At 47.9% G+C, this 24,936-nt stretch overlaps 1 long non-coding RNA gene across 2 annotated transcripts in view; it reads right to left on the bottom strand.

Moving 5' to 3' along the window:
• Positions 1 to 22,003, bottom strand: part of LOC141046732 (uncharacterized) — a 35,945-nt gene extending 13,942 nt beyond the window's left edge. Inside the window, exons 1-2 of one of the 2 annotated variants that reach the window (XR_012219641.1) lie at positions 21,730 to 21,764; positions 21,110 to 21,177 (exon numbers count right to left, since the gene is read on the bottom strand). This is a non-coding gene — a long non-coding RNA (uncharacterized lncRNA). Of the gene's footprint in view, positions 1 to 21,109; positions 21,178 to 21,729 lie in introns of both variants that reach the window. The other variant, XR_012219640.1, reaches the window with a different exon arrangement.
• Between the last annotated feature and the right edge of the window lie 2,933 nt (positions 22,004 to 24,936).

Below are 24,936 nucleotides of genomic sequence, written 5' to 3'. Positions count from 1 at the left end.
GGACTCCCTCTGTTGGTGAAGGGAGGTAATGAAGCTGATCTAAATGGCAGAGACCGGCCACCTGAGGAAGAGGACTGCGATTGGACATCAGGAGTTTTTGATTGGATTTAAGGCAGCCAACTCCCTAGTTTCTTGCTGGTGATTTCTCCTGACTGTGGCTTCTGGTTTCCAGTTTGGTTCCTGCCTTCTTAAAGCTAAGTTTTCTCTGCTATTGTTCATATGAGTTTTTGTCTGGTTTACTTTCTATCTGTGTTTGTGTTTTCATCTTGTTTCACCGACAAAACAAGTTGGGGGCTGTCTATTGCTTTGGGGTCTGCTCTGGGGCAGTTCCCTTTCTTTCTTTAGGCTTATTTAGTTCTCCGGCTGTGACGAGGCATCTAGGACCACCGTAGGCACGCTCCACGGCTACCGCTAGTTGTGTGGATAGGATCAGGGGTCTGCAGTCCGCTAGTTACCAACCTCTCCGGTTTTCTGGGCTTAGCTTGCTTTTTGTTTTTTCCTCCTCGGTGACTCATTCATAACAGAATCACCAGCCATACCGCATATTCTAGGGTACTCAAAAGCAGGAGAGAATTGTAAAAAAAAAAAAAAACTGTCAGAATTTTTTTTTTATATGTATATTTTCTCCTCTTTTTCTCTGGGGCCGTAGGAGGATTTTTTTTATTTTTCTTTTTCTCCTTGATGGAGATTAAGCAATTGTCTGATTGTTTGGAGCAGCTCGCTGCTGAAGTGCAGGGAATTTCCGCCTATCTCACTCATTCACATGCTGTTGAACCAAAGATCCCTACTCCTGATGTGTTTTTTGGGGATCGGTCTAAATTTTTGAATTTTAAGAATAATTGTAAATTATTTCTTGCCTTGAAGCCTAACTCATCGGGGAGCTCTGCGCAGCAGGTTAAAATTGTCATCTCCTTGCTGCGCGGCGATCCCCAGGATTGGGCGTTTTCTTTGACACCTGAAGATCCTGTTTTGACTAATGTGGATGCAATTTTTCAAGCCTTGGGGTTGTTACATGATGAACCTAATGCTATTGATCAAGCTGAGAGAGCCCTATTGGCATTGAACCAGGGTCAGGATCCTTCAGAGTTATACTGTCAGAAATTCCGAAAGTGGGCGGTCCTTACTACATGGAATGATAGTGCATTGGCAGCTCTCTTTCGGAAGGGTTTGTCTGAAACTTTAAAAGATACTATGGTGGGATTTCCTCTTCCCTCTGGTCTTGACGATTCTATGTCATTAGCCATTCAAGTTGATCAGCATTTACGTGAACGCAAGACTACACGGGAGGCACTGCCACCTTTTGAACAAATGTCTGAACCTATGCAATGTGATAGAGTTTTGTCTAGGGCGCAACGTCAGGAGTTTAGAAGGCGTAATAAGCTTGTGTTTTTTCTGTGGAGATGCCTCTCATGTTATTTCTGTCTGCCCTAAACGAGAGAAACGTTTGGCACACACATTTGTTGTGGGTGGTGTACAACCTAAGTTTCTTTTGGCAATTACTCTGATCTGCTCCTTATCCACATTTTCCGCGAAGGCTTTTGTGGATTCAGGAGCGGCCTTGAATCTGATGGACTTGGATTTTGCTAAATGTTGTGGTTTTCCTATGACACCTCTGCGGACGCCTATTCCTTTGAGGGGTATTGATGCTACTCCTTTGGCGAAGAATAAACCTCAGTTTTGGACCCAGGTGATAATGCAGGTCGCCCCAGACCACCAAGAAAATTGCAGATTTTTGGTGTTGCATAATTTACATGATACCATTGTTCTGGGTTTTCCCTGGTTGCAAATCCATAATCCGGTTTTGGATTGGAAATCTGTGTCTGTGGTGAGTTGGGGTTGTCCGTGTGCTCTTGGCGACACTCCTGTTTTCTCCACCTCTCCCCAGTCGCATGATGTTCCTGACTATTTGGCTGATTTTTATGATGTATTTAGTGAGAGCAAGTCTGCGTCTTTGCCTCCTCATAGGAGTTATGACTGTGCAATTGAGCTGAGACCTGGGCAGCGGCGGACTGGAACACCTTGGGCCCACCAGAGAAAATCATTCTTGGGGCCCACTATGTAGCTGCATAGAAAGAAATACAAGACCACCTATTATGCTGTAAAACACGCTAATATTCGGGTATAATATAAGGTAGAACATATCTTAATTATGTAGCAGGAGTTGGGGTAGCCTCCCTAATAGAATATAAATATAAAGCAGCCCCCTCAAATAGTATAATGCAGCCTCCTCATAGAATATAATGCAGCCATCTCATAGAATATAATGCTGCCCCCCTCATAGAATATAATGCTGCCCCCCTCATAGGGTATAATGCTTCCCCCCCTCATAGGGTATAATGCTGCCCCCCCATAGAATATAATGCTGCCCCCCTCATAGGGTATAATGCTGCCCCCCTCATAGGGTATAATGCTGCCCCCCTCATAGGGTATAATGCTGCTCCCTCATAGGGTATAATGCTGCCCCCCTCATATAATATAATGCTGCCCCCCATAGGGGTATAATGCACTCCCTCATAGGGTATAATGCACCCCCTCATAGAATATAATGCTGCCCCCCTCGCGGGGTATAATACACCCCCTCATAGGGTATAATGCTGCCCCCCCTCATAGGATATAATGCTTCCCCCACTCATAGGATATAGTCACTGGCGTAGCGTGGGGGGGGGCGGTCCGCCCCAGGCGGCATGTGTGTGGGGGCGGCGCGGCAGCAGCAATTCCACCCTGCAGTGCAGTGCAGCGGCGGGCAGGGAGCGATGTGATCACGGCAGCTCCGCTGCCTGCAAGAGTGAATAGCAGGAGCGGAGCGGCAAGGGTCCGTCCTGCTTCCTGCCCGGAGGCCGCGCTTCCTGTTTCACACAGTGGAGCGCCGCTGAATGACGCCATCATTCAGCGGCCGCTGCTGTGTGAGGGAGGAAGCGCTGGCGATGCTGCGGACAGGTGAGAGGAGAGAGGTGGTGTCTTGTGTGTATGTATGTATGTATGTCTGTGTGTGTGTGTGTGTCTGTGTGTATGATGGAGCAGGCAATGATGGGAGTGATGGTCTAGAAGGCAATGATGGGGTGATGGAGCAGACAATGATGGGGTGATGGAGCAGGCAATGATGGGGTGATGGAGCAGGCAATGATGGGGTGATGGAGCAGGCAGTGATGGAGCAGGCAATGATAGGGTGATGGAGCAGGCAATGATGGGGTGATGGAGCAGGCAATGATGGGGTGATGGAGCAGGCAATGAGGGGAGTGATGGAGCAGACAATGAGGGGAGTGATGGAGCAGACAATGAGGGGAGTGATGGAGCAGACAATGAGGGGAGTGATGGAGCAGGCAATTATGGGGTGATGGAGCAGACAATGATGGGGGTGATGGAGCAGGCAGTGATGGGGTGATGGAGCAGGCAATGAGGGGAGTGATGGGTGTGATGGAGCAGGCAGTGATGGGGTGATGGAGAAGGCAGTGATAGGGTGATGGAGCAGGCAATGATGGGGTGATGGAGCAGGCAATGAGGGGAGTGATGGGGGTGATGGAGCAGGCAATGATGGGGGTGATGGAGCAGGCAATGATGGGGGTGATGGAGCAGGCAATGAGGGGAGTGATGGGGGTGATGGAGCAGGCAGTGATGGGGTGATGGAGAAGGCAGTGATAGGGTGATGGAGCAGGCAATGATGGGGTGATGGAGCAGGCAATGATGGGGTGATGGAGCAGGCAATGAGGGGAGTGATGGGGGTGATGGAGCAGGCAATGATGGGGGTGATGGAGCAGACAATTATGGGAGTGATGGAGCAGGCAGTGATGGGGTGATGGAGCAGACAATGATGGGAGTGATGGGGTGATGGAGCAGGCAGTGATGGGGTGATGGAGAAGGCAGTGATGGGGTGATGGAGCAGGCAATGATGGGGGTGATGGAGCAGACAATGATGGGAGTGATGGGGTGATGGAGCAGGCAATGATGGGAGTGATGGGGAGAAGGCACAGTGATGGGGTGAAGGAGAAGGCAGTGATGGGGAGAAGACAATGATGGGGTGATGGTCGAGAGGGCAATGATGGGGTGGTGGGTGAGAATGCAATGATGGTGGTGGTGGAAAGGGCAATAAATGGGGGTGGTGGAGGAGGAGGAAATGATGGAGGTGGTGGAATGGGCAATGATGGGAGTGGTGGGGGAGAAAGCAAAGATAGTGGTGGAGAAGAAAATGATGGAGGTGGGGGAGAGGACAATAATGGGATGCGAGGGGAGGAGGACAATGAGGGGTGTGGGGGATTGGGATGGGAGGAAGGGGGACTTATAATGGCCTTAGGAACAGGGGGAGGTGGAGGAAGACATTATCGTTTATTATGTTTAACACAGTCCCTTAGTATATAGTGTACTCACTAACTCTGTATAACACCATCCTTAGTTACATAGTTTCCTCTTTTATTATGTATAACACCGCCCCTTATTACCTACCATCCTCTCTAGTTATATATGGTGCCGTCCCTTATTATATAGCTTCCTCTGCTGTTATGTATAGTGCTGTCTCTTACATAGTGTATTTTTGTTATTCACAGCGCCCTCTTTTATTACATGGTCCCCTCTCTTGTTAGATATAAAATGACTGCTGATGGAGGAGCCGGTGACCAGACTACCAGTCCATTATCTCCTCCATTAGAAAAGAAGCTTTCCCATGCTCCATCAGCCATCATTGCATTATACAGCTAACAAGACAGGACGGTATGTAATAAAAAACAGGGCTCTATATAATCCAATATGTAAGGGACGGAACTGTACATAACAAGAGAAGGCACTGTGTATGGGACAGCAATATACATAATAAAGGAGACTATGTAATATATACCTGTATGTGTGTGTATGTGGCTATATAATATCAATAATCTATCTATCTATATATATATATACACACACACGTAGCTTTGACGCCATAAAAGGAGGGGGGCCCGGACACATTTCTTGCACAGGGACCCCAAGCTGTCAGTGTCCGCCCCCTGTCCGCCAAAATAATTTGTACTTTCTGTTTTTTTTTCTGTCACATTATTAAAAATTATTATTAAAAAAAGCCATTAGGTCTTCATCCAGCATCATCAAGCTAATACATACATATATATAGAGAACTGCAAGAAGATGAAAGTCTAGAAATTTAGAAATAATAGCAGAGTTAGTAGCAGACTACAAATTAGATCTTTGAGTGTAGTGTGGGCTCTTCGGATGCTTCCGAATTATCAACGACCAAAGGGGCGGCAAATTTTTCGACCGCCCCGGGCGCCACAAACAGTTGCTACGCCACTGGATATAGTGCACCCCCTCATAGGGTATAATACACCCCCTCATAGGGTATAATGCTGCCCCCCCTCATAGGGTATAATGCTTTTATATAGATACGTAGATATAGATAGACATAGATAGATAGATAGATAGATAGATAGATAGATAATGGATAAATACATAGATATAGAGAGAGGTAGCTATAGATAGAAAGATAGATATAGAGATATATAGATAGATAGATAGATACAGATATATATAGATAATAGATATAGAGATAGATAGATAGATAGATAGATATAGAGATAGACAGATATGGGATAAATAGATAGATCTATGGATAGATGGATAGATAGATATATCGATAATAGATATAGATAGATATAGATAGCTACAGATAGATAGAGATAGATAGAAATAGTCTATATCACTCTAGATCTATCTATCTCTATATCTATTTATCTCTATATCTATCTCTCTCTCTATATCTAAAATAGAGATAGATAATATAGAGATAGATATAGAGATAGATATGGAGATAGATATGGAGATAGGATAGATAGTTAGAGATATAGGGATAGATAGATATAGAGATAGATAGAGATATAGATAGATAGATAGAGATAGATATATAGAGATAGATATATAGAATAGATAGATAGATAGATATAGAGATATAGAAATAGAGATAGATAGATATAGATATAGAGATAGATAGATACATAGATACATAGATAGAGATAGATAGATAGATAGATAGAGAGATAGAGAGATAGATAGATAGAGAGATAGATATAGAAATAGATAGATAGATAGATATAGAGATAGAGATATAGATATATAGAGATAGAATAGATAGATAGAGATAGATAGATAGATAGATATAGAGATAGACAGATAGATAGATTATAGATATAGAGATAGATATAGAGATTGATAGATAGATAGAGATAGATAGATATATAGAAAGATAGATAGATATAGAGAGAAATATAGAGAGATAGATAGAGGGATAGATATAGAGATAGATAGATAGATAGATACAGTAGATATAGAGATAGATAGATAGATATAGAGATAGATAGATACAGAGATAGATAGATATAGACATATATAAAAAAACAAAACATAATACTCACCTCTCCTCCTCGGTCCCACGCTGATCCCGGTTTCAGTGTCAGGAGCTGCCCCGTCTGCCAGACACACAGCGGGTGCGCGATGTAGTGACGTCATCGCGCACCGGCTGTGAGTCAGCAGAGGGGACTGATGGGAGAGAGAACGTCAGATGACGCTCTCTCCCATTACAATTGAGGGTGGTGCCGGCCCTCACTGCCGCATAGCGGCTTACTTTGCTGTGGGGCGGGGCCCCTGGGGGAGTGGAGATGATGAAATGATATTCACTGCTTTCCACGCCCATGTGGGCGTGGGAAGCAGTGAATATTCATTTCTCTTTAGCAGCGGGGACAGGGGCTCCTGGCTTCTGCTCTGCTGGCACAGGGCCCCTAGCAACTGCGGGGTGTGCCGCTATTAGCGACACACCACTGGCTGGGGGCCCCTGAAGCAGCGGGGGCCCTAGGCAACTGCAGGCCCTGTATGCCAGCAGGTGCCAGGGCCCACCGGAGAATCCTCCGGTTCTCCGGTGGGCCAGTCCGACGCTGGACCTGGGTGTAAATTTCCCAAGGGTCGACTTTTCAATTTATCTGTACCCGAACACGAGGCTATGCGATCTTATATTAAGGAGTCGTTGGAGAAGGGTCATATTAGACCATCCTCTTCGCCCTTAGGTGCTGGGTATTTTTTCGTGGCCAAGAAAGATGGTTCACTAAGGCCTTGTATTGACTATCGTTCCCTCAACAAAATTACGGTTAAATATCAGTATCCGTTACCCCTGACTTCTGATTTATTCTCCAGAGTTAAAAAGCTTAGCTTGCTTTTTGTTTTTTCCTCCTCGGTGACTCATTCATAACACACAGCATCACCATCGCCGGCAGCTTCCTCTCACTAGCACAGCGGCCGTGACACTGAATAATGATGTCATCCAGCAGTGCCACTGACACCGGTACCCGCCGCCGCTGCACCGGGTCTTTTCCAGGCAGACCTTGTGGAGCCTGCAACCGCTGCCATACCACCGGCAGCGTATAGTGTTCCCTCTCTGCCGCTACCACCAGAGGAGTAGTACAAGGCCCTGGGAGCCGAAGCGGAGGAAGAAGAGCTCCCGCCCGGACCTGACGCGGCCGCGCAGGTCCTTCCAGAGACCCCTGCGGACACAGAGCCGCCATTAGCTCCACTGCGTCCATGGTATCCCACCGAACGGCGTCCACCGCCACTATGCCTGCACTGGAGCAGAGACCGCACCGCCGGGAGGCGCCAGGTATATACCCCGGTCCTCCTACTGGGTTGCCCCCTGAATTCACGTTGTCAGCGGCTGACTTGCGGGAACTCGAAATGGGGAAATTGGAAGAATCAGCTTTGGACACTAGGCTGTCGGAGATGGGGAGGTGGAAGTGGTCCCTACTGAGAAGGGTATGGCTGGAGCAGGCGCGCACGATCCGGCATCTTCAGGGCTGGAAGGAGTCTAGGTCGCTTTGGGATAGTGACATTGGGATCCCTTGGCTGCAAAGCCCCCGCGTATCCGCCTACCAACGCCAACAGGCCGCAGCCTCCCAGGATGTTAGGCCCCACACTAGGGCAGCGGAACCACCCACCAATGGGCAACGGCTGATGGGCATTGATATGCATCATGGGTTCCCTTTACCACAGCTTCAGTGCCCTAGGCAGCAATCGCACCAGCTGTTACCACCATGCCCTATGGCAAGCAACCAGCGACAGGATGAAGACACTCAAAGTATCTCCCCTGGAAGCAGTTCCAGTAACCAGTTTCCAGAAAACCCAGGAGGAGACCACCACTAGCAATCTCCAGTAAAAGTAAATAACTCTCGTTACCCAGGAGGGTATTTGCACCGTTGTGCCTTTTGTTTCCTATTTTTTTTTTGATCATCATGGTTTAGTTTTGTTTTTCCAGTTGTTGCCCAGTTGTAATGGCAGCTTTCACACTTGAACTGCAGAGATCATGAACGCTGAATGGTCCAGAACTGTTATTGTACATAGGTTTCACCTATTTAGGTGCTCTCTCTTGGTTTTACATAGACACTTTGCGAAGATAATGTCTACCTCCTTTGGAGCATGACTCCAATCAAAGGACACTGTAAGGGATCCCGGCTGGGAGCGGTGTCCAGCACTTACAAGAATTATTGAAAGTTTTAATGTGAAGTATTTGATAATGTGTTTTATGATAGCTTTCATATAAGATGTAGGAATGTTTTAATAAAGAGATGAGAGATTCGAATAAAGAGTGAAGATTTGGAAAATGTAGGTGATGAACCAGGTATCAGTGGTTATCACTTTAAGCTAATGACAGAAGGGTAGAAAATGTGAAAAAGGAAATAGGTTGATAATGAAACTTGCACTTTTGAATGAAGAACTTTAGATAGTTAACTAAGAATTGTTTGCAACGTTCAAGGATGAGTGCCTCTCATATTGAGAAGATTAGTATAAGAAATGTTTATTCAGCAATATAAAAATTTGTATGTTCCTGTATTGTTAACTCTGTTTGACTTGCAGCCTGCGCACGTGCTGTGTTTAAAGGGGGGGAATGTGGCGCCCCTGAGGATTCAGTTGCCACAGAGGTACTGCACCTCCTCCTGAGGTGTGGTACCCCACCATCCAGGTAGGTTGGAGGCTCCTGACCATGCTCCAACACCTGCATCCCACACAACACAGTAGTTCAGCAAAGCCACATTGTGGCTCCCTGCTTGGAGTGTAGCAGAGCACCTTTGGTGGCTCCCTGCTTGGAACACGAAACGTGCTGGGAGGCGGGTGGAGTTAGAATACATAAAAGAGCGGGAAGGTTTAGGATTGGAGGTCAGTCAGTCAGTCGGTGAGTGGAGCTGGAGTGAGGAGAGAAGATCCCTCACCCCTTGGGGCCCCATAGCAGTTGTGTGGCCTGCTGCCATTTGCGGTACACCACTGTTTCTGATGTTGCTGTCACTTGGCTCTTCCACATCTATTGTCTTGCTGTCTTCTGACCCTTGTCTACTATCACAATGTCTGGTTGGTTAGCCCACACCTGCTTATCTGTCTGGATCTTGAAGTCCCACAGGATTTTAGCCCTTTCATTTTCCACCACTTTTTCTGAGTTCTCCCACCTGGACTTAGGGTCCCGTTTCACTTAGCGATGCACCAGCGATCCCGACAACGATACGACCTGATAAGGATCGCTGGTGCGTCGCTAAATGGTCGCTAGTAAGCTGCCAAACAGGCAGATCTCTTCAGCGACGCAGCAATGATCCGGCGATCCGGATAACGACCTCGCCAGTCGTTAATACCTTGTCACACAGCAGATTTTCAGATGATTCCCGCCTGCGTCCGTGTTCTGTGTCGCCGACGAGGTCGCTCATCAAACACAGCGATGCGCGCTAGCCAGCGGGACGCCGACGACAAAAAATGGCCCAGGACATTCAAGCACGATCAGCGATATCCACCTGGGGGGCAGTCACCGCTGCGTGTCACATGTAGCGAGATCACTGGCGAGGTCGCTGTTGCGTCACAAAATCGGTGACGCTTCAGTGATCTCGCTAACGATCTCGCTATGTGAGACAGGGACTTAAGGGGGACTTAGCCCATATGCTGTGCAGATGTTCCTGCATACAATCCCCACTACTTGGTTGTGGCGTTCAGTATACGCTGTTCCTGCTTGCATTCTGCATCCTGCCACTACGTGTTGGACTTTTTCTGAAGTTTCTTTGCCTAGCCTGCACCTTGGGTCTTATCTTGTGTGGTAAATTCCTGCTTCTATGGATCTGGTACTTAGTGCTTGTTCTTGTGCCGCTATGATTAGTGCCTCTGTGCTGTCTCGGAGTCCAGCTTTCTCCAGCCATTGGTAGGCTCTCTCTATGTCAGCCACCTCCATTATCTGACGATGGTACTTCCCATGCAGCGGCTTGTCTTACCATGGTGCTTCATGTTCCTGTTCTTCCTTCCAGATCTGTTGTTGTTGCTGCCTAAGGCCGGGTTCACATTAGCGTTCGGGGGCTTTGCGTTCCTGTGCGGTCAGCGGGCGCGTCAAAACGACACATCCGCATACATCCGCATGTCCTGCGTACCCAATGTTAAAGATAGGTACGCAGGACGCATGCAGAAGCATATGGAAGTAGGCGGAGCTTAACGGAGGACGTATGTGTGGCGCCCCTGAGGATTCAGTTGCCACAGAGGTACTGCACCTCTTCCTGAGGTATGGTACCCCACCATCCAGGTAAGTTGGAGGCTCCTGACCACGCTCCAACACCGGCATCCCACACAACACAGTAGTTCAGCAAAGCCACATTGCGGCTCCCTGCTTGGAGTATAGCAGAGCACCTTTGGTGGCTCCCTGCTTGGAACACGAAACGTGCTGGGAGGCGGGTGGAGTTAGAATACATAAAAGAGCGGGAAGGATTAGGATTGGAGGTCAGTCAGTCAGTCGGTGAGTGGAGAGGAGGAGAGAAGATCCCTGGGAGAGGGATGGAGGAAGGAGGTCCTGCAGCAGACCTCAGTGACCTGGGTCTGCTGGCACGGGAAAGGAAAGAAGGAAAAAGACATTGAACAGAAACCTGATCTTCCATAAGAAGGAGAGACTAGTACGGAACGAAGGAATAAAAGGGAACAGAGGACGTGGGTTAGGAGAGAACCCTGCCTAGAAGTTCTAAGCGCAAGGCCGGGGCCCTGTCCCCGAGGTTGTATGGATACTAATGGCCCTACAGCAGACAACGGTGGAGTAGTGAGCTGTAAATGCACTACTCCCATCTAAGACTTGGGGGCACAACAGCAACTTGGATAGTGAGCCGGGACTCAGGAGTAAGGAGTCCCCGAAGCAGGCTACAGCTGTCTGCCGTACAAGTATGGTTCTTGGGAACATCTGTCAGGAGGAACTCCAGTGTAACTCAGTACTAGGAGTACTTCACACCAAAGATGCTATAAGAGGTGACGTTCAGAAAGGCACATGTTGGCGGAGTGTTGGAAGGGAGCATTCCATCTGACCTGGAAGTTGACTGAGTCCCTGACCCGGAGGACACGGCACGGAGGAAGGCACCTGTGTGTACTACAGACTGTGAGTAAAGCTTTGGAACTACATGCCCTGGTGTCCTCCAATTATTCCTGCGCTAACATACCCTGTACCACTTCATAGGGGTACCAGCTTCTACACCTCCTGTGCCTCTCCTCTACCCCTACATCTACACTGCCCTGGGACTACAGCTCCACCTGTGGGGAGCTACACCATCTTGGCTGCAACACACCACCAGTCTCAGAGGATTTGCATGCAGCGTCGGCTTAATATCTCACTTGCAGAACACCACAGGTGGCGTCACGAATTAATCCATTAACTACATTCCACCATTCAATCTCCCCTAATACTTGGGCGCCCAGGGCCACGGACCGGGTCACCGCTGCTGTGACACATCCCGCTGACACCGGCCCGGTACCGAGTACCCCACAGCCCTGGGAGGGCAACCCAAACTTGGCGTCACGAACAGGATGACGAGACCCGATGCCATCGGGTTCTGTGTGCCTAAGACTGAAAGTTTTTGAAAATGTGCAGAAGACCCAATTTGATAGACTGTGAAATGAATGTTAAAAATGGCCGCTGGCGCAGTGAAGAAGGGCTTGACAACCTGGGAGGTTCTAAGAAAAGATCGCGAACTGTCCTGGGCCTCCCCTGCCTGAATTACTATGCGATAGCGACATGGCCCACCCCCCGAGGGGTTCGTATACTGGCTTGGTATGGAGGAGCTGGAAGAAGACGCCGCCCCAAGAAGGAGGAGCGGAAGTCAGTGGCCGGAAAAGAGCTGAGACAGGAAGAAGAACGCCAGAACACCATCTTGGAAGGAGAAGGGAGGAGGCCTGCGGAGCGCGAGGAGGTTGTGCTGGATCTCCCGGAGCAGAGACCGCACCGCCGGGAGGCGCCAGGTATATACCCCGGTCCTCCTACTGGGTTGCCCCCTGAATTCACGTTGTCAGCGGCTGACTTGCGGGAACTCGAAATGGGGAAGTTGGAAGAATCAGCTGGGGACACTAGGCTGTCGGAGATGGGGAGGTGGAAGTGGTCCCTACTGAGAAGGGTATGGCTGGAGCAGGCGCGCACGATCCGGCATCTTCAGGGCTGGAAGGAGTCTAGGTCACTTTGGGATAGTGACATTGGGATCCCTTGGCTGCAAAGCCCCCGCGTATCCGCCTACCAACGCCAACAGGCCGCAGCCTCCCAGGATGTTAGGCCCCGCACTAGGGCAGCGGAACCACTCACCAATGGGCAACGGCTGATGGGCATTGATATGCATCATGGGTTCCCTTTACCACAGCTTCAGTGCCCTAGGCAGCAATCGCACGAGCTGTTACCACCATGCCCTATGGCAAGCAACCAGCGACAGGATGAAGACACTCAAAGTATCTCCCCTGGAAGCAGCTCCAGTAACCAGTTTCCAGAAAACCCAGGAGGAGACCACCACTAGCAATCTCCAGTAAAAATAAATAACTCTCGTTACCCAGGAGGGTATTTGCACCGTTGTGCCTTTTGTTTCCTATTTTTTTTTGATCATCATGGTTTAGTTTTGTTTTTCCAGTTGTTGCCCAGTTGTAAAGGCAGCTTTCACACTTGAACTGTAGAGATCATGAACGCTGAATGGTCCAGAACTGTTATTGTACATAGGTTGCACCTATTTAGGTGCCCTCTCTTGGTTTTACATAGACACTTTGCGAAGATAATGTCTAACTCCTTTGGAGCATGACTCCAATCAAAGGACACTGTAAGGGATCCCGGCTGGGAGCGGTGTCCAGCACTTACAAGAATTATTGAAAGTTTTAATGTGAAGTATTTGATAATGTGTTTTATGATAGCTTTCATATAAGATATAGGAATGTTTTAATAAAGAGATGAGAGATTCGAATAAAGAGTGAAGATTTGGAAAATGTAGGTGATGAACCAGGTATCAGCGGTTATCACTTTAAGCTAATGACAGAAGGGTAGAAAATGTGAAAAAGGAAATAGGTTGATAATGAAACTTGCACTTTTGAATGTAGAACTTTAGATAGTTAACTAAGAATTGTTTGCAACGTTCAAGGATGAGTGCCTCTCATATTGAGAAGATTAGTATAAGAAATGTTTATTCAGCAATATAAAAATTTGTATGTTCCTGTATTGTTAACTCTGTTTAACTTGCAGCCTGCGCACGTGCTGTGTTTAAAGGGGGGGAATGTGGCGCCCCTGAGGATTCAGTTGCCACAGAGGTACTGCACCTCCTCCTGAGGTGTGGTACCCCACCATCCAGGTAGGTTGGAGGCTCCTGACCACGCTCCAACACCTGCATCCCACACAACACAGTAGTTCAGCAAAGCCACATTGCGGCTCCCTGGTTGGAGTGTAGCAGAGCACCTTTGGTGGCTCCCTGCTTGGAACACGAAACGTGCTGGGAGGCGGGTGGTTAGAATACATAAAAGAGCGGGAAGGTTTAGGATTGGAGGTCAGTCAGTCAGTCGGTGAGTGGAGAGGAGTGAGGAGAGAAGATCCCTGGGAGAGGGATGGAGGAAGGAGGTGCTGCAGCAGACCTCAGTGACCTGGGTCTGCTGGCACAGGAAAGGAAAGAAGGAGAAAGACATTGAACAGAAACCTGATCTTCCATAAGAAGGAGAGACTAGTACAGAACGAATGAGTAAAAGGGAACAGAGGATGTGGGTTAGGAGAGAACCCTGCCTAGAAGTTCTAAGTGCAAGGCCGGGGCCCGGTCCCCGAGGTTGTATGGATACTAATGGTCCTACAGCAGACACCGGTGGAGTAGTGAGCTGTAAATGCACTACTCCCATCTAAGACTTGGGGGCACAACAGCAACTTGGATAGTGAGCCGGGACTCAGGAGTAAGGAGTCCCCGAAGCAGGCTACAGCTGTCTGCCGTACAAGTATGGTTCTTGGGAACATCTGTCAGGAGGAACTCCAGTGTAACACCAAAGGCGCTATAAGAGGAGACGTTCAGAAAGGCACATGTTGGCGGAGTGTTGGAAGGGAGCATTCCATCTGACCTGGAGGTTGACTTGGTCCCTGACCTGAAGGACACAGCGAGGCAGACACCTGTGTGTACTACAGACTGTGAGTAAAGCTTTGGAACTACATGCCCTGGTGTCCTCCAATTATTCCTGCGCTAACATACCTTGTACCAGCTTCTACACCTCCTGTGCCTCTCCTCTACCCCTACATCTACACTGCCCTGGGACTAGAGCTCAACCTGTGGGGAGCTACACCATCTTGGCTGCAACACACCACCAGTCCCAGAGGATCTTCATGCAGCGTCGGCTTAACATCTCACTTGCTGAACACCACAGGTGGCATCACAAATTATTCCATTAACTACACTCCACCATTCAATCTCCCCTAATACTTGGGCGCCCAGGGCCACGGACCGGGTCACCGCTGCTGTGACACATCCCGCTGACACCGGCCTGGTACCGAGTACCCCACAACCCTGGGAGGGAGACCCATATGCAGCCCTCCTCAAAGCCCCTGAACGCTAATGTGAACTTAGCCTTAGGCTTTCTCTCACCATCTCATCTTCTGGTGCCATTTTTCTGATGTACTCCTGGATACTTAAAAGTGTGAGATGATATGAAAATATGAATTAATCCAGAGTGATGCATACAGACTGCCCTCTCATCTGCCACCATTGCACTCTAAACAGCATGTCTATCTATTCTCCCTACAGGTACGTCACTCAGCTTTCCACAAAGACTTCTTGCTTCTGCACATAGCATTCACTTGGTACGTCTCTCAGCTTTCCACAAAGACTTCTTACCTCTGCACATAGCATTCACTTGGTACGTCACTCAGCTTTCCACAAAGACTTCTTACCTCTGCACATAGCATTCACTTGGTACGTCACTCAACCCCCTGTTTTACCCCAGTATGATTTATGACCTTGTTTACTTTGGCTTGATCATATGCATCTGGTCCACTCTTAATTATCTGACCAAGAGGAGCCAGACCACTCCTCTCAGCTTCACACCTGAATGCACTTTGTAGCACATATATTGCATAGCACAAGTCTGCCAAGACTTTAGTCTGCAGTGTGTATCCTAGAAGTGTGTGTCTTAAAAGTGTGAGATGATATGAAAATATGAATTAATCCAGAATTGAACCAGAAGGGAACAGAAGGTAACTGGAAAGAGTCACTTTAAACAATGTTTCTGTTTGTTTCCACTCTAACCCCTATAATCCTTCTCTTTCTGATAACCCCACTAATCCCTACACCTAGTAAGGAACTGTTCATCTCTTCTTCAATCCTTCCAATCCATCTCACCTCTTCCTCAGATCTGTTCCTCAACATACAATCCTCTGTCTGCAAACACAGACAGCCCCCTCATGTCCTCAACTGCTCCCACCAGCTAACACTCTCTCTGCTCCTCCTCACTGCTGGCGATATCCCTCCAAATCCTGGTCCTCCTCACTACATTCCCACAGTCATTTCTACCTCCCATCCACACCCAATCACAACTTTCCGTAACCACTCCAACCTTATACACATTCGCCCAGCCCCAGCTTCCCCAGTCCCACTAACAAGAGCTCTGTGGAACGCTTGCTCTGTCTGCAACAAACTTTCTTTCATCCATGATCTTTTTATTACTAACAAACTTTCCTTTCTCGCCATCACCGAAACCTGGCTCACCTTCTCTGACACAGCCTCTCCTGCTGCACTCTCATATGGTGGATTCCACCTTTCCCACACCCCCCGCCCCAGCTGCAAGCATGGTGGAGTTGGTTTTCTCCTGTCAGATAACTGCTCCTTCACCCCAATCCCACTGCCGCCCTCTGTTACCCTCCCTTCCTTCGAGATGCACTCTGTGCGCATCTACTCCCCCTCCAACCGCCAACTAGCTGTCATATACCACCCTCCAGGGTCAGCCACCACTTTCTTTGACCGCTTCACCACCTGGCTACTTCATTTCCTTTCCACTGATATCCCCACTATCATCTTGGGCGACTTCAACATCCCCATTGACACTTCCCTCTCAGCTGCCACTAAACTTCTATCTCTCACTTCCTCCTTCGGCCTCACTCAATGGTCTTCTGCAGCCACTCACAAAGATGGCCACATACTAGACCTCATCTTCACCCACCTCTGCTCCCTATCTAGCCTCTCTAACTCACCTCTCCCTCTCTCTGACCACAACCTTCTTACATTCTCTTCCCTCTCCTCCTCAGGTCCACAATCCCCACCTCAAAAACTCGCACACCCTCGCAGAAATCTTCAACACCTCGATCTACACTCCGTCTGAATCCCTCCTCCCTCTTACAGACATAAGTTCCTTACACAATGCGGATGCCGCTGCCGCTCTATATAACACCACAATAGCTGTAGCTTTGGAATCAGTTGACCCTCTCAAACATACCAAAACTCGCAAAATCAACAGACAGCCCTGGCACACCAGTTTGACCAAAGAACTGAGGCGGGCTTCCAGGGCTGCTGAGCGGAGATGGAAAAAATCCCACTCCAATGAGGACTTCATCACATTCAAACAGTCCCTCACTACTTTCAAGGCCACACTCGCTGCAGCAAAACAAACCTACTTCACATCTCTCATATCCTTCCTGTCTCACAACCCTAAACAGTTATTCAACACCTTCAATTCTCTCCTGCGCCCCCCAGCACCTCCTCCCTCTCCACTCATCTCAGCTGAAGACTTTGCCTCATTTTTCAAGAAGATTCATAACATCAGAGACAGTTTTGGTCAACAACCCCCAGTGCCCTTCCTCCTACCTGCCCTGCCCTCCTCCCCCAAAACCAACTTCTCCACCATTACAGAAGATTGACTCTCCACTCTACTCTCAAGATCACATCTCACTACCTGTGCACTTGACCCGATCCCATCCTACTTCATCCCAAACCTCACCACAGTCTTCATCCCAACCCTAACCCATCTCTTCAACCTATCACTAACAACTGGTGTTTTCCCCTCAAGCTTTAAACATGCCTCAATCACACCTATCCTCAAAAAGCCCTCTCTTGACCCATCCTCTGAATCTAGCTATCGCCCTATATCACTTCTCCCCTATGCCTCAAAACTACTGGAACAACACGTCCATCTTGAACTATCCTCCCACCTCTCCTCTTGCTCCCTCCTTGACCACTTGCAATCCGGCTTCCGGCCACACCACTCCACTGAAACTGCCCTAACTAAGGTCACCAATGACCTACTAGCTGCCAAGGCCAAGCGACACTACTCTGTCCTCCTCCTCCTGGACCTGTCCTCTGCCTTTGACACAGTGGACCATTCCCTATTACTACAGACCCTCTCATCTCTTGGTATCACAGGCTTGGCCCTATCTTGGATTGCATCATACCTAGCAGACTGGACATTCAGCGTCTCCCATTCGCACACCACCTCCTCACCACGCCCCCTATCTGTCGGAGTCCCGCAAGGTTCAGTCCTAGGGCCCCTGCTCTTCTCCGTTTACACCTTCAGCCTCGGACAGCTCATAGAATCTCATGGCTTTCAGTATCATCTCTATGCTGATGACACACAGATCTACATCTCTGGACCAGATATCACCTCCCTACTAAACAGAATCCCTCAATGTCTGTCTATTTCATCCTTCTTCTCCGCTAGATTTCTAAAACTTAATATGGACAAAACAGAATTAATCATCTTTCGCCTATCTCACGTGACCCCCCCAACAGACCTATCCATTAAAGTAAATGGCTGCCCACTCTCTCCAGTCCCACAAGCTCGCTGCCTCGGTGTTATCCTTGACACTGATCTCTCTTTCAAACCACATATCCAAGCCCTTTCCGCTTCCTGCCGACTTCAACTCAAAAATATTTTGCGGATCCGTACATTCCTCAACCAAGAATCTGCAAAAACCCTAGTCCATGCCCTCATCATCTCCCACCTTGACTACTGCAACCTCCTGCTCTGTGGCCTCCCCTCTAACACTCTCGCACCCCTCCAATCTATTCTTAACTCTGCTGCCCGACTAATCCACCTGTCCCCCCGCTATTCCCTGGACTCTCCCCTCTGTCAATCCCTGCACTGGCTCCCCATTACCCAAAGACTCCAGTTCAAAACCCTAACCATGACATACAAAGCCACCTGAGTCCTCCATACATCTGTGACCTAGTCTCCCGGTACTTACCTGCACGAAACCTCCGATCCTCACAAGATCTCCTTCTGTACTCCCCTCTTATCTCCTCTTCCCACAATCGCATACAAGATTTCTCCCGCGCATCCCCTCTACTCTGGAACTCTCTACCATAACATATCAGACTCTCGCCTACCATGGAAACCTTCAAAAAGAACTTGAAGACCTACCTCTTCCGACAAGCCTACAACTTGCAGTAACCACCGATCCACCAAACCGCTGCACGACCAGCTCTACCCTCGCCTACTGTATCCTCTCACCCATCCCGTTGTAGATTGTGAGCCCTCGCGGGCAGGGTCCTCTCTCATCCTGTACCAGTCGTGACTTGTATTGTTTAAGATTACTGTACTTGTATGTATTATGTATACCCCTCCTCACATGTAAAGCGCCATGGAAGAAATGGTGCTATTATAATAAATAATAATAATAATACTCCTTCTCTCGTCCGTGATGGTGACTTGGAAGCTTATCAAGCCTCGACCACCCTCCTTTCTGTTGGTATACAATATTTAGGTGCTAGACTTAGGGTGGAGACCTCCATGCATTCTGAGGAGGTTTTGTGTTTTCACATCTGCAGCTTCCATCTTTTCTTTTGGCCAGCACACTATGCCAGCAAAGTATCTGATAACTGGCAGGGTATATGTATGATAGCGCAGATTTTATTCTTCCCATTGAGCTGGCTCTTCAGGACCTGTCTTTCCCTTTGATGGTATTTGGATGTTGCTGCTTTCCTTGCCTCATCATCATGGTTCCCGTATCCCTCTGAAATGCCGAGGTACTTGTAGCATGTCTGTACATCTGATATGTGCCCTGCTGGTAATCCCATTCCATCAATTATATATATATATATATATATATATATATATATATATATTAGCTGAAGAGCCCGGCGTTGCCTGGGCATAGTAACCAACTGTGGTTAGCAATAACAAATTATAATGATTATATTGCACATAAAAACATTTCACATCATATATTCAACACTACAGATTTGCAACAGAAATTAACTAAACGATTACCCAAGTATTGATATTATTTTATTTTCAACTCATTCAAGATTTTTGGTTTCTCCTTTCGGTGGAAAGATGAACAGATTTTTGGCAGTTCCAACTCTTGAAAAGGCCACGTAAAGTTGACCATGAGAAAAGCATGGAGATTGCAAATCGATCCCTACTACTTTCAAGGACTGTCCCTGAGCATTGTTAATGGACATTGCAAATAGCTGTTAAACTGGAGGCGTTTAAAATAAAAAAACAAATCAGATGGAATGAGTGGAATTCTTGGAATGAAAATGTGTATCTAACCCTATCCTGTGTGATAATGTCTGCTGAGCTGTGTACCTAATCATCTCCTGTGTGATACTTTCTGCTGAGCTGTGTATCTAATCCTATCATGTGTTACTGACTGCTCAGCTGTGTATCTAATCCTATCCTGTGTGATACTGACTGCTGAGCAGTGTTTCTAATCCTATCCTGTGTGATACTGACTGCTGAGCCATGTATCTAACCCTATCCTGTGTGATACTGTCTGCTGAGCCGTGTATCTAACCCTATCCTGTGGGATACTGACTGCTGAGCCGTGCACCTAATCCTATCATGTGTGTTACTGACTGCTGAGCCGTGCATCTAATCCTATCCTGTGTGATACTGACTGCTGAGCTGTGTATCTAATCCTATTCTGTGTGATACTGTCTGCTGAGCCGTGTATCTAATACTGTGTGATACTGTGCGCTGAGCTGTGTATCTAATTCTATCCTGTGTGATACTGACTGTTGAGCCGTGTATCTAATCCTCTCCTGTGTGACACTGACTGCTGAGCCGTGTATCTAATCCTATCCTGTGTGATACTGGGCTCCCCCTGCAGTCTGTGTCAGAGGGTGGTCTGTGCTGGCACGGTAATAAATTGTGTTATTTCCAGCTTTACAGAAGGATGATAACACCATAGAAATGATAAGAATAGTAGGCCAAATTGTTTGGTGAATTGGAACACACGGGGTTAAAATTTCACCTCACAACATAGCCTATGACGCTCTCGGGGTCCAGACGTGTGACTGTGCAAAATTTTGTGGCTGTAGCTGTGACGGTGCGGATGCCAATCCCGGACACACGCACACACACACACACACATTCAGCTTAAGGCTATGTGCACACGTTGCGGATTCTGCTGTGCTTCTGCAGCGGTTTTGGCCCTGCGGAAACGCAGCAGTTCCGCAGACATGGTACAGTACAATGAAACCCTATGGGGTTTCAAAAACGCTGTGCTCACGGTGAGGTTTTTTCTGTGCGGTTTTGCTGCAGTTTATAAACCGCAGCATGTCAATTGTTTGTGCGGATTCCGCAGCGGTTTCACACCTTTAACATAATAGAGGTGTGAAACCACAGGGCCAAACCGCAGGGCCAAACCGCAGGTCACTTTACCTGCGGTTTTACCTGCGTTTCCGCACGGAAAAGCCTGCAGCGGAATCCGCAATGTGTGCACATAGCCTTACATATTAGATATATATACTGTACATTGACACAAAATTTAGCACTGGCGGACACAGAAAAGGCCCCCTGTGCAAGAATAACATATGGGCCCTTTACAGCCCAAGAGCTTCTAAAAATGCAAAATTAAACCTACTTTGGAGGTGGAAATGGGCTCCCTTACCTCTTGGGCCCCTGTTTCCCCAATGATGTGTCCGCTCCTCATGTAGAGTTTGTCTTGTTGCTGCGGTTCTACATAATTAGAAACCCATTTGCACATTAAAGTTTTAGTAGTCAGGGCGGCCCGAAGAAAAGTCCTGAATTTACCAGAGAGCTACATCTGCTATTTCGGTTTATTTCACCGCACTTGATTCAATAGAAGTTATATCAGGATTGCAACTGAATGTGAAGCTTCTGCATAAATTATAAATCTGCTATTTAAAGGGCCAGGATCACTAAAGTTGGCTGCATTATAGGAAGCATCTGTGGCAGTGATTTCCATGCATTCAATCCAAATGAAAAATACAGCCTGAATGGCTGAGTTTACGCTTAAGTTCTCAGCCAAGTTTAGTATCACTGCATTATTCTATTCATGGATCAGGAGGCTCAGGATGAACAACACTAGACAGGCAGCGGAGAGTAGTTTTGAGGACATTTTCCATGGTGCTATCGGTTGTTATTCTTGCTGAAATCTGTCATTTTACAACAGTATATTCTGTGATTTGCCTCTGGGCCTCCTAAGTTTGCAAGCGTCATCTCCCTGTCTACACTGAGCAGACATTAATTTAAGATGTACCCACTGACCTGACACACTGGAGCTGCTGAACAGAAAGAGCAAGTTACTGCCAACAGGCTGCACAGAAAACGAATATAAATGCAGCTCTGCCACCTGGTGGTCATTCCGCAGATTACATTACTTTTTTTGGAGGACATAAAGCTGGAGTCACACATAGCGACTTACCAGCGATCCCGACAACGATATCAACGTGTCAGGATCGCTGGTAAGTCACTATGTGATCGCTGGTGAGCTGTCAAACAGACAGCTTCACCAGCGATCAGCACAGCGATGCCGAGCGCCCGGCATCGCTGTGTTCATTAGCGCTGATGCCATGGATCCCTGTAAAAAAATAGAATTAAAATAAAAAATATAGTTATTCTCACCTTCCGATGTCCCGCGCAGCATTCCCGCCTCTCTCCACGCTCCGATCCCAGTAATCCTTTGCGAGAATGACCGCGACAGCGGCAGCGCGACGTCTCGCGGTCATTCATGCAAAGGATCACTGGGACCGGGAGCGTGGAGAGAGGCAGGATGGCTGCGCGGGACGTCGGAAGGTGAGAATAACTATATTTTTTATTTTTTTATTATTTTTTACAGCTGATCGCTGGTCTCCCGCCTGTCACACACAGCGATCTCGCTGGTGAGATCGCTGTTGTGTCACAAAAGTTGTGACTCAGCAGTGATATCGCTAGCGAGATTGCTATGTGTGACTCCAGCTTAAGGGTTGAATTCCTCTAATCCGTTATAGTTAATTATTGGACTAAGGTCCACATATATGTACCTTAGGTACACAGAGGCATATATAGATCACACGACCAGAATAAGACCAAGTTCACGTTTAGTATTTGGTCAGTGTCACAGAAAACATTAAAATCCATAAAGTCACACTAGTGAGGGGGCATTCACCCCCTCCCTCCTTCTCTCTCACATGGAATTGCTGTTGGAAAAAGAGCTTACATTCTAAGGGCCCCGTCACACAACATTCTAAGGGCCCCGTCACACAACATTCTAAGGGCCCTGTCACACAACATTCTAAGGGCCCCGTCACACAACATTCTAAGGGCCCCGTCACACAACATTCTAAGGGCCACGTCACACAACATTCTAAGGGCCCCGTCACACAACATTCTAAGGGCCACGTCACACAACATTCTAAGGGCCACGTCACACAACATTCTAAGGGCCCCGTCACACAACATTCTAAGGGCTCCGTCACACAACATTCTAAGGGCCCCGTCACACAACATTCTAAGGGCCCCGTCACACAACATTCTAAGGGCCCCGTCACACAACATTCTAAGGGCCACGTTACACAACATTCTAAGGGCCACGTCACACAACATTCTAAGGGCTCCGTCACACAACATTCTAAGGGCCACGTCACACAACATTCTAAGGGCCCCGTCACACAACATTCTAAGGGCCCCATCACACAACATTCTAAGGGCTCCGTCACACAACATTCTAAGGGCCACGTCACACAACATTCTAAGGGCCCCGTCACACAACATTCTAAGGGCCCCGTCACACAACATTCTAAGGGCTCCGTCACACAACATTCTAAGGGCCCCATCACACAACATTCTAAGGGCCCCGTCACACAACATTCTAAGGGCCCCGTCACACAACATTCTAAGGGCTCCGTCACACAACATTCTAAGGGCCCCATCACACAACATTCTAAGGGCTCCGTCACACAACATTCTAAGGGCCACGTCACACAACATTCTAAGGGCCCCGTCACACAACATTCTAAGGGCCCCGTCACACAACATTCTAAGGGCTCCGTCACACAACATTCTAAGGGCCCCATCACACAACATTCTAAGGGCCCCGTCACACAACATTCTAAGGGCCCCGTCACACAACATTCTAAGGGCCACGTCACACAACATTCTAAGGGCTCCTGTTTTGTGACACAACAGCGATCTCACCAGCGAGATCGCTGTGTGTGACAGTGATCAGCGACCGGCCCCGCTGCCGGTATCGCTAATCGCTGTAGGAAAGCCCAGGACTTTTCTTTGGTTGCTGGTCTCCCGCTGGCCAGCACGCATCGCTGCGTGTGACAGGTGGGAAAACAGCGATCAGCTGGTAACTAACATACACGTCAGGTATCTAGGGACGCACGACCCTTAGATACCCGATGTGTACCTTAGTTACCAGTTCCCTGCATCAGCGCGCTGGTAACTAACGAACACAGCGATGCCGCGCGCTCGGCGTCGCTGTGCTGATCGCTGGTGAAGCTGTCTGTTTGACAGCTCACCAGCGATCACATAGCGACTTACCAGCGATCCTGACACTTTGGTATCGTTGTCGGGATCACTGGTGAGTCGTTATGTGTGACGGGGCCTTTAGTCTCTTAGATGTAGAATTTCACAATGGACATAGGAAAGTGGATAAATTACATATAGCCAGGGGGTGAGGAAACCAATTAAGATATCAAGCAATCAGTAGATTTGGGTTCTAGTACCATCTCTATGCTGATGACACTCAATTATACACTTCTCCTGATATCACGCCTGCCTTTTAGGAAAACACCAGTGATTGTCTTACCGCTGTCTCTAACATCATGTCCTCCCTCTATCTGAAACTGAACCTGTCAAAGACTGAACTCCTTGTGTTTCCTCCCTCTACTAATGTACCTATGCCCGAAATTCCCATTACTGTGTGTGGTTCCACCATTACTCCCCAGAAACATGCCCGCTGTCTTGAGGTCATACTTGATTCTGAGTTTTCATTCACCCCACCACATCCAATCACTGGCTCGCTCTTGTTATCTGCACCTCAAAAACATTTCTAGAATTCGACCTTTTCTTACTTTCGACTCTGCAAAAACTCTTACTGTTTCTCTTATTCATTCTCCTCTGGACTATTGTAACTCTCAACTAATCGGTCTCCCTCTTACCAAACTCTCCCCTGTCCAATCTGCCCTGAATGCTGCAGCTAGGATCATATTCCTCACCAATTGTTATACCGATGCCTCTGCCTTGTGCCAGTCTTTACACTGGTTACCCATCCACTCCAGAATTCAGTATAAACTTATTACCCTAACCCACAAAGCTCTCCCTGGCTCAGCACCACCCTACATCTCCTCCCTAGTCTCAGCCTACCACCCTACCCGTGCCCTCCGTTCTGCTAATGACCTGAGGTTAACATCCTCAGTAATCAGAACCTCAGAATCTCCAAGAATTTTCTCGTGCTGCGCCAATTCTTTGGAATGCACTACCCAGGTT

The sequence above is a fragment of the Dendrobates tinctorius genome, unplaced genomic scaffold (genome assembly GCF_039654945.1).
Source record: "Dendrobates tinctorius isolate UK_male_01 unplaced genomic scaffold, ASM3965494v1 ptg000120l, whole genome shotgun sequence".
Classification (NCBI taxonomy): domain Eukaryota; kingdom Metazoa; phylum Chordata; class Amphibia; order Anura; family Dendrobatidae; genus Dendrobates; species Dendrobates tinctorius.
This window is presented reverse-complemented; position numbering and strand designations above follow the sequence as displayed.